Source organism: Populus euphratica, unplaced genomic scaffold (genome assembly GCF_000495115.2).
Source record: "Populus euphratica unplaced genomic scaffold, PopEup_1.0 scaffold37.1, whole genome shotgun sequence".
Lineage (NCBI taxonomy): Eukaryota > Viridiplantae > Streptophyta > Magnoliopsida > Malpighiales > Salicaceae > Populus > Populus euphratica.
In genome coordinates, this window is record NW_011499909.1 from 103,205 (window position 1) to 115,464 (window position 12,260).

Below are 12,260 nucleotides of genomic sequence, written 5' to 3' on the forward strand. Positions count from 1 at the left end.
GTGGTATTCTCTTCACAAAAAAATATCACATGCAGAATTTTATTTTTTTTGTTCTGCGTAGTGTGCTTTTTTTTCTTTCATTTTCATGTTAGTCTTTCAAAAATTTAAGTCAACTCCTAAAGTTTATTATCCTTAAAATATGGTCCTCATTCTTTTAATTATATTTTTTTTATTTTAAAAGAATTTACAAAATTATCTATTTTAAATTTCATCCCCAATTGATTTTTTCCCCTATTGTATTTGGTTATTGTTATTTTGATTATTATTTGTTTTATCTAACATGTTTTTTAAATTATTTTTATAAGTTAATCCTTTTTTATTTTTTTTCTATCAAATCCAATCCTTTTTTTATTGTATTTTTTACATTGAAAATATTTTAAGATTGATTTTTTAAATTGTTTCACCTTTTAATATTTAATTAGCTAGGTTTTCAGCTTATTAGTTTAATTTAGGTCTAAATTTTAACAAATTGTAGGTTTGAGAGGTTTAATAATGTTTATAAAGTTTACCCGAACTTATTTTGTTTTTTTTTCTTTTTTTAGTCTTTTTTTTCCAATTTCATATATCAACAATTTGTTTATTCACTTTGTATAAGAGTTTTTATTCGTTTTTTTAGTCTTTTTTTTTCCAATTTCATATATCAACGATTTTTTTATTCACTTTGTATAAGAGTTTTTATTCATTTTGAAATTATCACAGGTTGTCGGGTGCTTGTCTTATTGGTTGAGCCTGTGGTATGGAATTTAACAAGTTGTGAGCTTGAAAAATTAACACGAGTTTACGAGGTTTACCTGGATTTACTTGGTTTTTTTCTCCTTTTTAAAGTTTTTTTTTCATCCTATAATATTTTATTGTTTTTTCAATTCATTTTATATTGGATTTTTTAATCATTTTGAAAATAACATGGGTTACCTTGAGTTTTTTTCTTTTTGTTAAATTTATTTTTTTCAAAAAAAATTATATTTTTTAATTAAATTAAACTAAATAATTTTATCCTTCAACATTTAATTCTTCATGTGCTGAGCTTTTGGATTGACCACGGGTACATAATTTAACGGATTGCGAGTTTAAGAGATTAATTCGTATTTACTAGGTTCATCCGGGCTTGCTTGTTTTTTCTTTTTCTTTTTTTAAGCTCTTTTTTTCATCGTCCAACATTCTTTTTATTCACTTTCTATGTAATTTATCTAGTCGCTTTGAAAATAATTAGTTTGTCTCTCGTCTTTTCTTGATCTTTGTTAAATTTAGCTTTTTTAGAATGAACTTTTATTAAATATGTTAATTTTATTTTTTGTTGCTTAATTGAGCCAAATTTATCTAGTCAGTCTGAAAATAATCAGTTTGTCTCTCATCTTTTCTTGATGTTTGTTAAGTTTAGCTTTTTTTAGATGGAACTTTTATTAAATATGTTAATTTCATTCTTTGTTGCTTAATTGAGCCTAGCTCTAGAATCTAATAAATTGTGAATTTTAGAGATTAACCAAGGTGAACAAGGTTCAACCAGGTCTTCCTGGTTTCTTTCTTCTTTTTTAAACTTGTATTTTCTTTTCTTGTTTTCACCATCAATATTTTATTATTTTTTATAATATTTTTTTGTCATTTAGAAAATAAAAAGGGTCAACCCATATTTCTTTGTGGCATTTGTTAACTCTAGCTCTTTTTTTTTTAAAATAAATTTAATTTTTAATTAAATTAAATTAATTGATCAAATATAACTATGAAATGATGCTTCCTGATATTTTATTTTATTTATTTTCGAGCTCGCTACTTCAATATTACATACTACCTCTTTCAATTATCAAATTCATAGATTTTTCTCACTCCTCTCAAAATATCAATATCCCTTTCAAAATATCAATATCACATAAATATCTTTTATTTTTACTTTTAAAAAAAATTAACTCGACGAATAGCATACCACCATGGACATGTAACTAGTCTTAGATAAAACTTATCAATCATATATACTCAAATTTTCCAGGACATTTGCACTTACAAGACCATTTATTGGAGAGATTGGAGGATCAGCACCGATCTTGGATTCTAAAACTCACCCAACTTTCCTCCCTGATGGTTCTCGGTTACTTCACATTTCTAAAGCTCATGGCTTATGATTGGTAGTGTTATTGGGTATGACCACCAAGATAAAAAAGCACTGGATGATAATGAATTTTGATCGTGCATGCCGCTTAGCTAAGCAGGTTCATTATTTATAATCGCATCGCATATTCATTTTTTAATTCTCTGGTTTGATTAAAGTAAATACCTTTTTTTTTTCTTTTATCGAGTAGAATATAATTAAGAATTAGTCGGTGGTTGGCTACCAGTTTCTTTTCCTTCTCTTTTTTAAGGAGAAGAATAAGGTTGGCGAATTCCCACCATTGATCACGTGGACATATCTTTATCGCATAAGAATTTAACGGGCATGTTGGCCCACAATGGAAAATGTTCTGTTAACGAATATGTCACAATTAATTACTAATAAATTAATAGCCTGTTTAATGATTTCATAATAGATACTTATTAAGATGTTTTTAATATAGAAATAAATTGAGATAATATTTTTTTTTAAGAATTATTTTTAATATAATATATCAAAAACGTTTTGAAAATATATTTAAAATTAATTTTCAAAATCACTCATGAAATGCAAGGAATTTAAAATTGAAACTTGTTTAACAATTCAACCCTCTCCTTCCACCTGATCGGATCTTTCCATTTTCGGAACCATCCAGCAGCCGCTGGCGTGCCACTCGGAGTATCATTGTAGGACCCGGAGAGAAGCCGGCAACCTGACGAGGCTTTGCAAGAATTTGAGACAATATAGTAGCGTGACAGGGGGAAAAGATTAGCAAGAAAAAAAGGGTTAGATTAAAAGAGAAACCTAATCAGGAGTACTGATGACTATGAGATGCATGCTTCCGTGGGAACTTTAAACCTTTATTTATTCTCGTTTGTTGACGAAAGCAATCAGAGCACCCTTCTTCCATGCTGTGATGGAAATGCCGCAATTCCTGACGTTTGTTTTGTTTAATGAACAAGCCAGGCTTTACGAGAGAGACCTCAGCTTTGTTTATTTACTTTGGTTTGGTTCGCTTGTCCCTCTGCCTCCTCCGTTTTGCTCTGAAACACTGTATCTAATTATTTTGTCTGCTTGGACAAACCTCCCCTTGTTATTGTACCAAATCTCTCTCTCTCTATATTGGCGAATCCAAGTTTTGGGATCGTTTCCAGTTTAGATCCGGTTTTCTTTTTCTTTTTCTGTCTCCTCTCTGTTTTTAATTGTATGGTATGAGGTTTTAAGGGGCCTGGCCCAAGCTTTAATTTGGTAGGTACCTTTCATTATTTGCTGCAAACCATATTTGTCTTTCCGTTTGTCCTCTACTAAAATTCAACGTTGCTCGTCCTTTAATGTCCTGTGCTCTTAATTATTTGGGTATAGAATAGACGCAGGCAGCCGTTTCGCGTTTGTAAATACAGTCTCACGCTCATGTATTTTGCCGCGTTTAGGTCAAATGCCGTCTCCGCCACCTGGTAATTAATTAGTGGGAAAGAGATGTTTACATTAAATTTTGCTAATGGAATCTACCACGTGACATCAACGGACACTCATGCCTTCCCTTTTCCTTGCCACGCTGATGTTACTTACTGGCTTTTTTTTTTTCTTATTTTAACCGTTAGAATATTATTTAATTAATAATATTTATACATTAAGATTATAGAAAACAGTACTTTTTTTCAAACCAAAAACATTTTTAAAAATACCTAAAAGCAGAGGTATAGCCTATAACGCTCTTTTATTATTAAAAGCGAGGTTGATTTTCTTTTGCGAAAACCAACTCGAACCTATTTTTCAAATCTTATATCTAAAAATATAAACAATTAGAAAATAGAAAAGATGGAGACGGTCCATTTTAAAGCTTTTCTAGCCTTCCAAGCCTTTTTTTTTTTTTGTTCTATATGTTACTTTTATTGCAACATTTCTTTTAATTGAACATTGTTTTAATCAGCACTATAACTATAACCACAATCGCAACGAAGCTACAATTATAGCCATGATCTAACCTATGAGCCACAAAAGATTCTTAAAGGTAAAGTTGTGATTATAGCTTAGCTCTGCCTAGGTTTTTGGCAAGACTGATGCATGCAGATCTCATAACACTTATTGCAATTCTACTTTTTAAAGAATATTAAATTAATATTTATTTATAATAATTTTGATGCACCGTGTAAAAAAATAGTATTGTAATATATTTTTAATTAAAACATATATCATGTATTGCATTATAAACACACACTAAGATTTAAAACATCCATATTATTAGTGAATAATTGATCATAGATCAAGGGGGATTCGTTAATTACTGTACAAAGAGCAAGCTCTAAGGGCAGCTCAGAATATGCAGCAAGAAACCCCCTCGTCCAATTTCTGAAATGGCACGGCGTTCTCTTTTAACTTGTTGATACAAAACAAACCATCTGAAGGTACCAGCTACAGCAAAAAAAGGGTAATCTGCCTTCAAAACTCAAATTTCAGCCAATCTTTTGCAATGGGAAATAATATCTTTTTCTAGCAATCATTCAAAATAATAAACGTATACTGAAAGAGTTCTTTATTTTATTATAATAAAAAAATTAATCAAAATAATTAACAATATTTAAATATATATAATAAATCAAAAAAATTAATCTAACCCATAAAATAGCAATTCACACAAAGAACAGGAAAAGGGAAGACAATAGCAAGAAACCACTGTTTATATATTATATATAATTAAGCCGAGGGTGGGTTAGCCAGCAGCATTTATGTTCACGCCAATGTCGAAAACATTATCATACACTTATTAGGGTTCAAATGTTGGCGAATTACAAGTTGAATAAGAGCTTATTACTGATTATTAACAATTGATTAACAGCCACCATTATTTTAGGCAGGTGGGAGTGGGATGCATCATGTTGTGGATAGCGAAATAATAAATTTATTTATGCCAGTGTGTCATGCTTATTTTTCTCTGGTTTCTCTGTTGTCTTCTTTGATGTTCAAGGAACATGATCGGTGGCCTGCAATGGCATGAACGTATGCTGACGGATGGTGGTGTTATTAATTCTTTTTTCTTTTTTTTTAATGATATAAAAAAGTGGATCATACATTTTTTTATTATGACATTATTGTCAAAACTCGTCCTTGTGTGTTTTTTTCAACTAATGACTTTTGATTTTCATAGTCGAACCCACAGCTGATCCTAAAAATAAATTATATTATGTTGCGCGTTTCAATTCTAAAAATAATCGTCGAGGGTCAAAATTAAGAGTGTTTGTTGAGCACTGAGCACTATTTTTTCTTATAATGTTTGACTTGATGAAATATCAAATTAATATTTTTATATAAATAATACAAATATATTTTTTAAGTAAAATTTATTTTTTCAAAATATCATACATTCCAATAAGAAAACAAATATTGAGATGCCCGTGGAGCCAAGCCGTGGGGACAATTCCACTGAGGGAACAAGTAGCCGTACGTCAACCCTAGGTTACACATTGAGAAGGCAAATCTTGAAAAGGAGGAAATAGTTCAACTTCAACGTATTAGTTGTCTATCATTGTTTCGGTATTAGGTCGTTTATAAATGGATATTATGTAGTGCTGTGTTTCAAAAGAACTGCCTACCATGTTTGCTTGTCTTTGAGAGGTTTAACTTGGACTTTTGTTTCAAATGTTCTCCAAAGTTGAAACTCGTAATTTTGTCAATTTTGTTAAAAAATAAGTTAAGATACTGTTTGGAATTTCATTTCAAAAAACATTTCATGGAAAATTAATTTTAAAAAATTTATTTTTTTATATTGTTTTGATTTGATTGATGTACTAATATAAAAATCATTTTTTAATAAAAATATTATTTTAATATATTTTTAAAATAAAATATACTTTAAAAAATACTTTTAAGATTCTAATCCATACTTTTAAAACCCTAGTAGGTCTAGGAGGACATCTCGATGGAATGGATGTTGTATTTTGTTGGTCCGGACAAAAGAACATCACACCTTCTACCTAACGCTTACCTGTTGCTGAACCACTATTATAATAATAATAATAATAATAATAAATTGCATTGTTATAAGATTTAACATAGGATGGATTTGGCCTTGAATTTAGTTAATAGTTTAAGAGCTTCATCCGATTAAACTTAATTTTTTATTTTTTATAAAAATTAAAAAATATTAATTTAATCAAAAAATATTTTCACATCTCAAGTTAGTGAATCATCAAGTTAAGTTAGTTGTGTTATGCCAAATCTTATAACAAGGATTAGTTATAGTGCCCGGTGTCAAAGGAGCAATTTACATATTATATAGCGATTGCATTATCAATTATTCAGCAATGTATTCTTTTGGTTAAAATCAGATATTGTAACTAAATAAAATCTAATTAAATGATTTGGTTACTCGGTAATCTTCAAACCCAGGTACTCAATATTATCATCTCACATCAATAAATTTTTCATAATTTAATATATTAATTTCATTCTTAAAAAATTAATACTTCCAATCTCATTTTACTCAAAAATGGATTCAAAATAAAAGTTTTTGTGATGTATATGCATTATGACATCTTGATTAAAGGAATAAAAGTGAGTGTTGAGAATATTGAAGGATATTAATAGAAAAAATAAAATAAAATAGGATAAATAAAAAGATCAATAGAAAAATTAGAATAAACTTATTCATCATGGCATGTAATCATTGTCGTTGAGATATTAAATTGTTTTTATATTTTAAAAATATTTTTAAAAAGATTTAATTTTTTAATTTTTTTAAATTAATTTTTTTTATATTTTTAGATTATTTTGACGTGCTCATGTGAAAAATAATTTTTAAAAAATAAAAAAAATATTTTTTAATATATTTTAAATAAAAAATATTTTAAAATATAATTGAAATCACATTTCCAAACACACTAAAAGTATTTTTTATTGTAATAAATTAAAGGTAGCTTAAGCTTTAAGATACAATAGTTGATCATATACAATGATGCACTTGCAATATATAACATGTAAATGCTCGACTCCACTCATCAAAAGAGAATTGTGTTTAAATCTTCTTATAAATAAAATACTATTTCTTAAGAGTCTCTTCTCACACTAGATGTGCTAAATAATGTTAACATGCTTATATGAGGTGAAAACAAGTAATAAATTAATTATTAAAATATAATTAAAATTTTTTAATTAAAATTACAAATGCTAATACTGCAAAACTCATTCTCTCTCTATTCACACTAACCTTTTTTCCTCTCTCACGTCTCTCTATAATAAATCACAGCATTTTTTCCTAAAAAAATTGATTTTATGCTCACAATTAACCATCCTCGTCTTCTCCAAAACCACAACTTAGTACAATAATTATCCTCTCACATAACAACAAACAAAACACAATGGTTACCTATCAAGACTTTCAAACCTCTATAGCCATAGATAGATTTCAAGTGTGATAACAATATGTTATATAACATCATTGAAACTAGGCATGAGCCACCACTACAAGTAACAATTGTTGTCTTTACCTTTTCTCTTGCGTCTTGCGGCCTAGCTAGTTATATGGACCTATTGTTTGATCCATGTATAATTAGGATGAATACACTCAGCTTCAATGAATGTAAATGATGAGTAAAATATGACCTTAAAAAGCATCTTTTCATTATTATTTATGTATTTATATCATTCCTTGTAAGTTGGATAACTACGAACACAATATTCCATTATTGGAGCACTCCTTATAGATAAAGTGCAGAGAGAATTGAGACTACAATGGAAAAAATATCAATGATACGAGGAATATTAAATCATCTTTTAAAATCTCTTTGGTTTTTTGTATTCCAACTAAGATTGCTGAAAGTAATCTTTTTCCCCCCTAATATGTGCAACTAATACAACAAAATGTATTAATTAGGGAGGATTTAGCTCTGTTTTTTAAGGGTTAATTTGGCTAGGATCCCGCGACTACTATTTATTTATAGCATTGTGTGAGAGGAAGGAGTTGTGATTGTTAGATGTAGACGATGAGAGCTGAGTTAGGATTGAAAAGTCTAGATCAACAATGGTGGCTTTGGTTTTGTTTGGCTGGCAAGGGAGATGATGATGCAGGTCTTAATTAGTTAACACTTGTTGGTTGTCGATTGACAAAGAAAGACGAGGGCATTATCGACATAAAAAAGGCTGTGTAAGAGAGAGAAGAAGAAAATTGAAAATAAAACCGATTAGGTTTTCTGATTTTTTTTCTTTTTGTTTGTTATATTATTTATTTATTCATACAAGACCAAGTTTTGAGCAAAAGAGGTTTTTTAGTTATTTTTTCTAAATATAATCACAATCTTTTAAATAAATATATATTATTTATTTATTTATTATGTCTACTTCTAAGAATATAAAGTGTTACACGCATTTAAATTTCAGATTATAGAGTGTAATATTTTAGAATTTAATTGTAAAGTAAAAAAATAACCAAACTATATGATTTTTTAATAAACTCAACCAGGATTTTCAGAGTAATTTACTTTTATGTTATTTTTCTTTTCATACCAATACTTAATAATGTTTATGCTTATACGGTGAGAGAGTTAATAATAGCAAACTGCAATTTTTTTTTTTTAATAAACTCAACTAATAGTGGCCTTATAACAGGTTGTAATAAATATAGAGAGTAATTAAAACTATATAATATCACCACGATAAAATCGTGTTTGAAAACTTTTAAAAACAAATTAACAATATTTTTTAAAGAGAAAATATTATTATTTTATTTCTCTTTCCATGTCAACTGATCAAGAATATTTATACTTGTACAGGGAGGGAATAAATGATAAACTAGTAATAGTTGTGATAGGTATTGACAGTGCCTGAAATTATTTAATATCATAGTCATTAATTAATTATATTAATATCACTGTAAATGTCCCTTCATTTAATAGCAAAAATAAATAAATAAATATATATTATATTTGACATGGAAAAGAAAATCCCAGTCAGCATGACGCATGGAGATATCACATTTCTACATTCGTTTTGCTATTATTGCATATATAACATTTTTATTGCGGCGCAGAATATATCCCTAAAGCATTCCCACCAATAACTATATTTTACAAGCAAAAATGAAAAAAATATAATAATTTATAAGCTGTTTTTCAAACCCCTTCAACGGGCGAATATAAATGAAAGATAACTTATTTGTTAAAGGAATATGCAAATTGACAGCCCTGAAATTAAATGAAATTCTCCCTTTTAGCCCTGTGGTCGCTTTGTGCTAGGAATGAAAAATATGAGCTATAAATTAACTTTTAGGTAATTCCAATGAGACAACGACAGACAACTCACAAGCTGTGAGGAGCGCAGAGAGAGAGCCCCTATGAGCACACGTGTCAAAGAGATGCTCTAATTTTATCCCCTCCCCAATGGCGACACGTAGCAAGGAAAAGGAATTATGGGCATTACACGTTGGGCAAGCTGATTGGCTGTCGACAGAAAGAACAGGTGCTGCTGACGGGGGGACGTCGCTGTCTTTAAGAGCTAAAACATGGCCCCACGTAGTGATGGCTTAATCACCCCCTGGGTGAGTGACGAAGCCTTGGTTAAAGTGCCCTTTATACACTTGCCACCACTTTATCTTTTAAATTACAGTTTTCTGCCACTGTTTTTTTTTTTTTTAATTTTTATTGCTCATGCAGTAATTAAGACCGAAGTTCTACTTGCAGGAAAGAGTGGAGTTCTTCGAAGTCAGAAGAAATCAATGTCGTGTTCACAGCAGTAGATTGCCTCTTTTGTTGTTGCTTCCTATATGCATAAACAAATTACAAAAGCTAAAATAAGATGCTTACCCAATTACCTATATTAGGCGTTAGAGGTGTTGGTTACACCCACACGCTTGCGTACTCTCTTTTTGATGGTGTTTTGTAAGTTTTAACTTATGCAGACTATTAGGTGTCCTTCGTTCAAGGAAAGAGCAGCATTACTCTTTCTTTATTATTTAAAGGGCAATTGAAACACTTTATTTATATCATTTTTGTTTTTTCTGATGGTGTACTTCCTCTATATCATCTTTTTCTTTTTTTAATGGTGTTCCAAAATTTAACAGGCGGAGGAATAAAGGTTTTTTTTTTTAATGTTTAGATAGAAAGTAATCACTATTTCTTGTTTATATATTTTTTAAAAAAATTTATGAAATTAATAATAGGTGATAGATGATTTAATACATGAAAGATAATTTTTTTGTGATATTTAGATATTCTTTAATAATAAAATCAATGATTTTTAATAAAAAATTATAATAAATAAGAAAATGTGTCCAAGAGTGTTGTTCTTATTTATGTATGACAAATGTTTTGAAAAAAATATAAATATTTAAAGGGTATATATAGCCTATAAGATTTATCATGTTGCTTGAATAGAGGGGTTAAAATGTCATCTCATTATAAAAGTTTTAATAAATAATAAATATCTTTTACACCATATCAAAAGGGGATAGATATTTCTTATACAATATTAATGTTGATAGAAATATAGTATGTTTTAATAAGACTTTTATAGGGAGAAAATCATTCTTAACTTTTAATATTTTATGTTAAAAGACATATAAATAAATAAATATATTCTTGTAATCCAAAAAATTTATCAACCTTATATGTATCTAGACCTATATGTACTTATGTTTAGCGCACAACTGAACTTGGGAATACCAGGTCTTATATGTCTTTAGATCCATATGTATTTAAGCTGAGTGTGTAGTTAAAACCGTTTCGCCAAACCTATATATATTTGAGCTCATTACGTGGCTGAATCCAAGGGTAGTGAGTCTAGTATTTTACTAGAATCACATGTATTTGAGCTTAAAGCATAGCTAACTAAAGTTGATGTATGACTTTAACCTCGTGCTAAACTCGCATGTACTTGGACTTAGTACATAGCTGAACTTATAAATATTGTGTCCAACATATCTTTATACCCATAGATATTTGAATTCAATATATAACTGAATTTAAAGGTGTTGAGTATAGTATATTGCTAGACCTGTATATATTTAAGCTTAATATTTAATCAAACTCGAGAATAATATATATAAAACAAACATAAACACACACTGATTCATCGTGTACCAATAGAATTAATATGACTAGACGATAAAAATAACAAAATTAGATTAAACTTAGCTGGCTTGGCAATAAAAATCTTAATGCAAATCAAATATCAAGGTGGAAATTCAAGTATATATACAAATGAACCAACATCCTAATAAACATGCATGTTATGTGAATTAGTTAGTGATCGAACCCTAAAAATAGAGGTTATACGCGCAAGTTTTCAAACTCATATTGCTACCATTAGCATTAACTATTCAGCCAATGAGATACTCAAACAAGCTGTAAACTTCACAAGCAAATGAGATCAATAAGACAACACATAGTTCCCAAGAATTGAAATCTCATCTCTCGTTACTATCATCCCAAAACGATAGAGAACTACTTGTTCTACAAATAAATAAAAAAAGCGTGAGCAAACTAGCGACGATTATGTTTTTGTCGTGTAATGGGATGCTATATGTGTTTTGAAAGCAAAATGTGGTTTCGGTACAAAGGAATTCTACGTCTACAAGTAAAGTCTCTAACCAAATACTGGCTATCAGATTCCAGAACATAATATATCACTAGAATAGACATAATAACACCTTGAGAGGTTCCTATCATGATGGGTCCTCTTTTATCTTTCATTACCTACTGTTTTTCTTTTGACTCCACCATGCCAATATTAAAGAAGCAACAGCGCATCTAATGATAATTTCGAACAAAAGATTGATGTTTTATTGTTTTGAGCTTTCAACGATTCTGGTTTCATGCAGGGACATTTTAGTCAACATAAATTAAGTACAAGCCATTCAATCATAAACACCAAGAGCTAACAAGTTAGCTCAAAAAACAACAAGTTAGCGTGCTGAAGTTGTCCACTCAAGGGGACGATCTCATGTCCTTATGAATGGATAGGGATGTGAAACTCAAAGGGAAAGAAAGGCAGTGAAAAAGCAGTGATTTCTGCAACCAAAAAAAATAATAATAATAATAAAAAAAACAGTTATTTCTGCTTGAGGGGGACTATACCTTTCATGCCCTTAATTTGTTTTATATGCATCTTTGTATAGCATAAATATAATAAAATATTGCAAGTCATTAAATGAAAATGAATACCTTGTCATTTTTTTTAAAAATTATTTTTA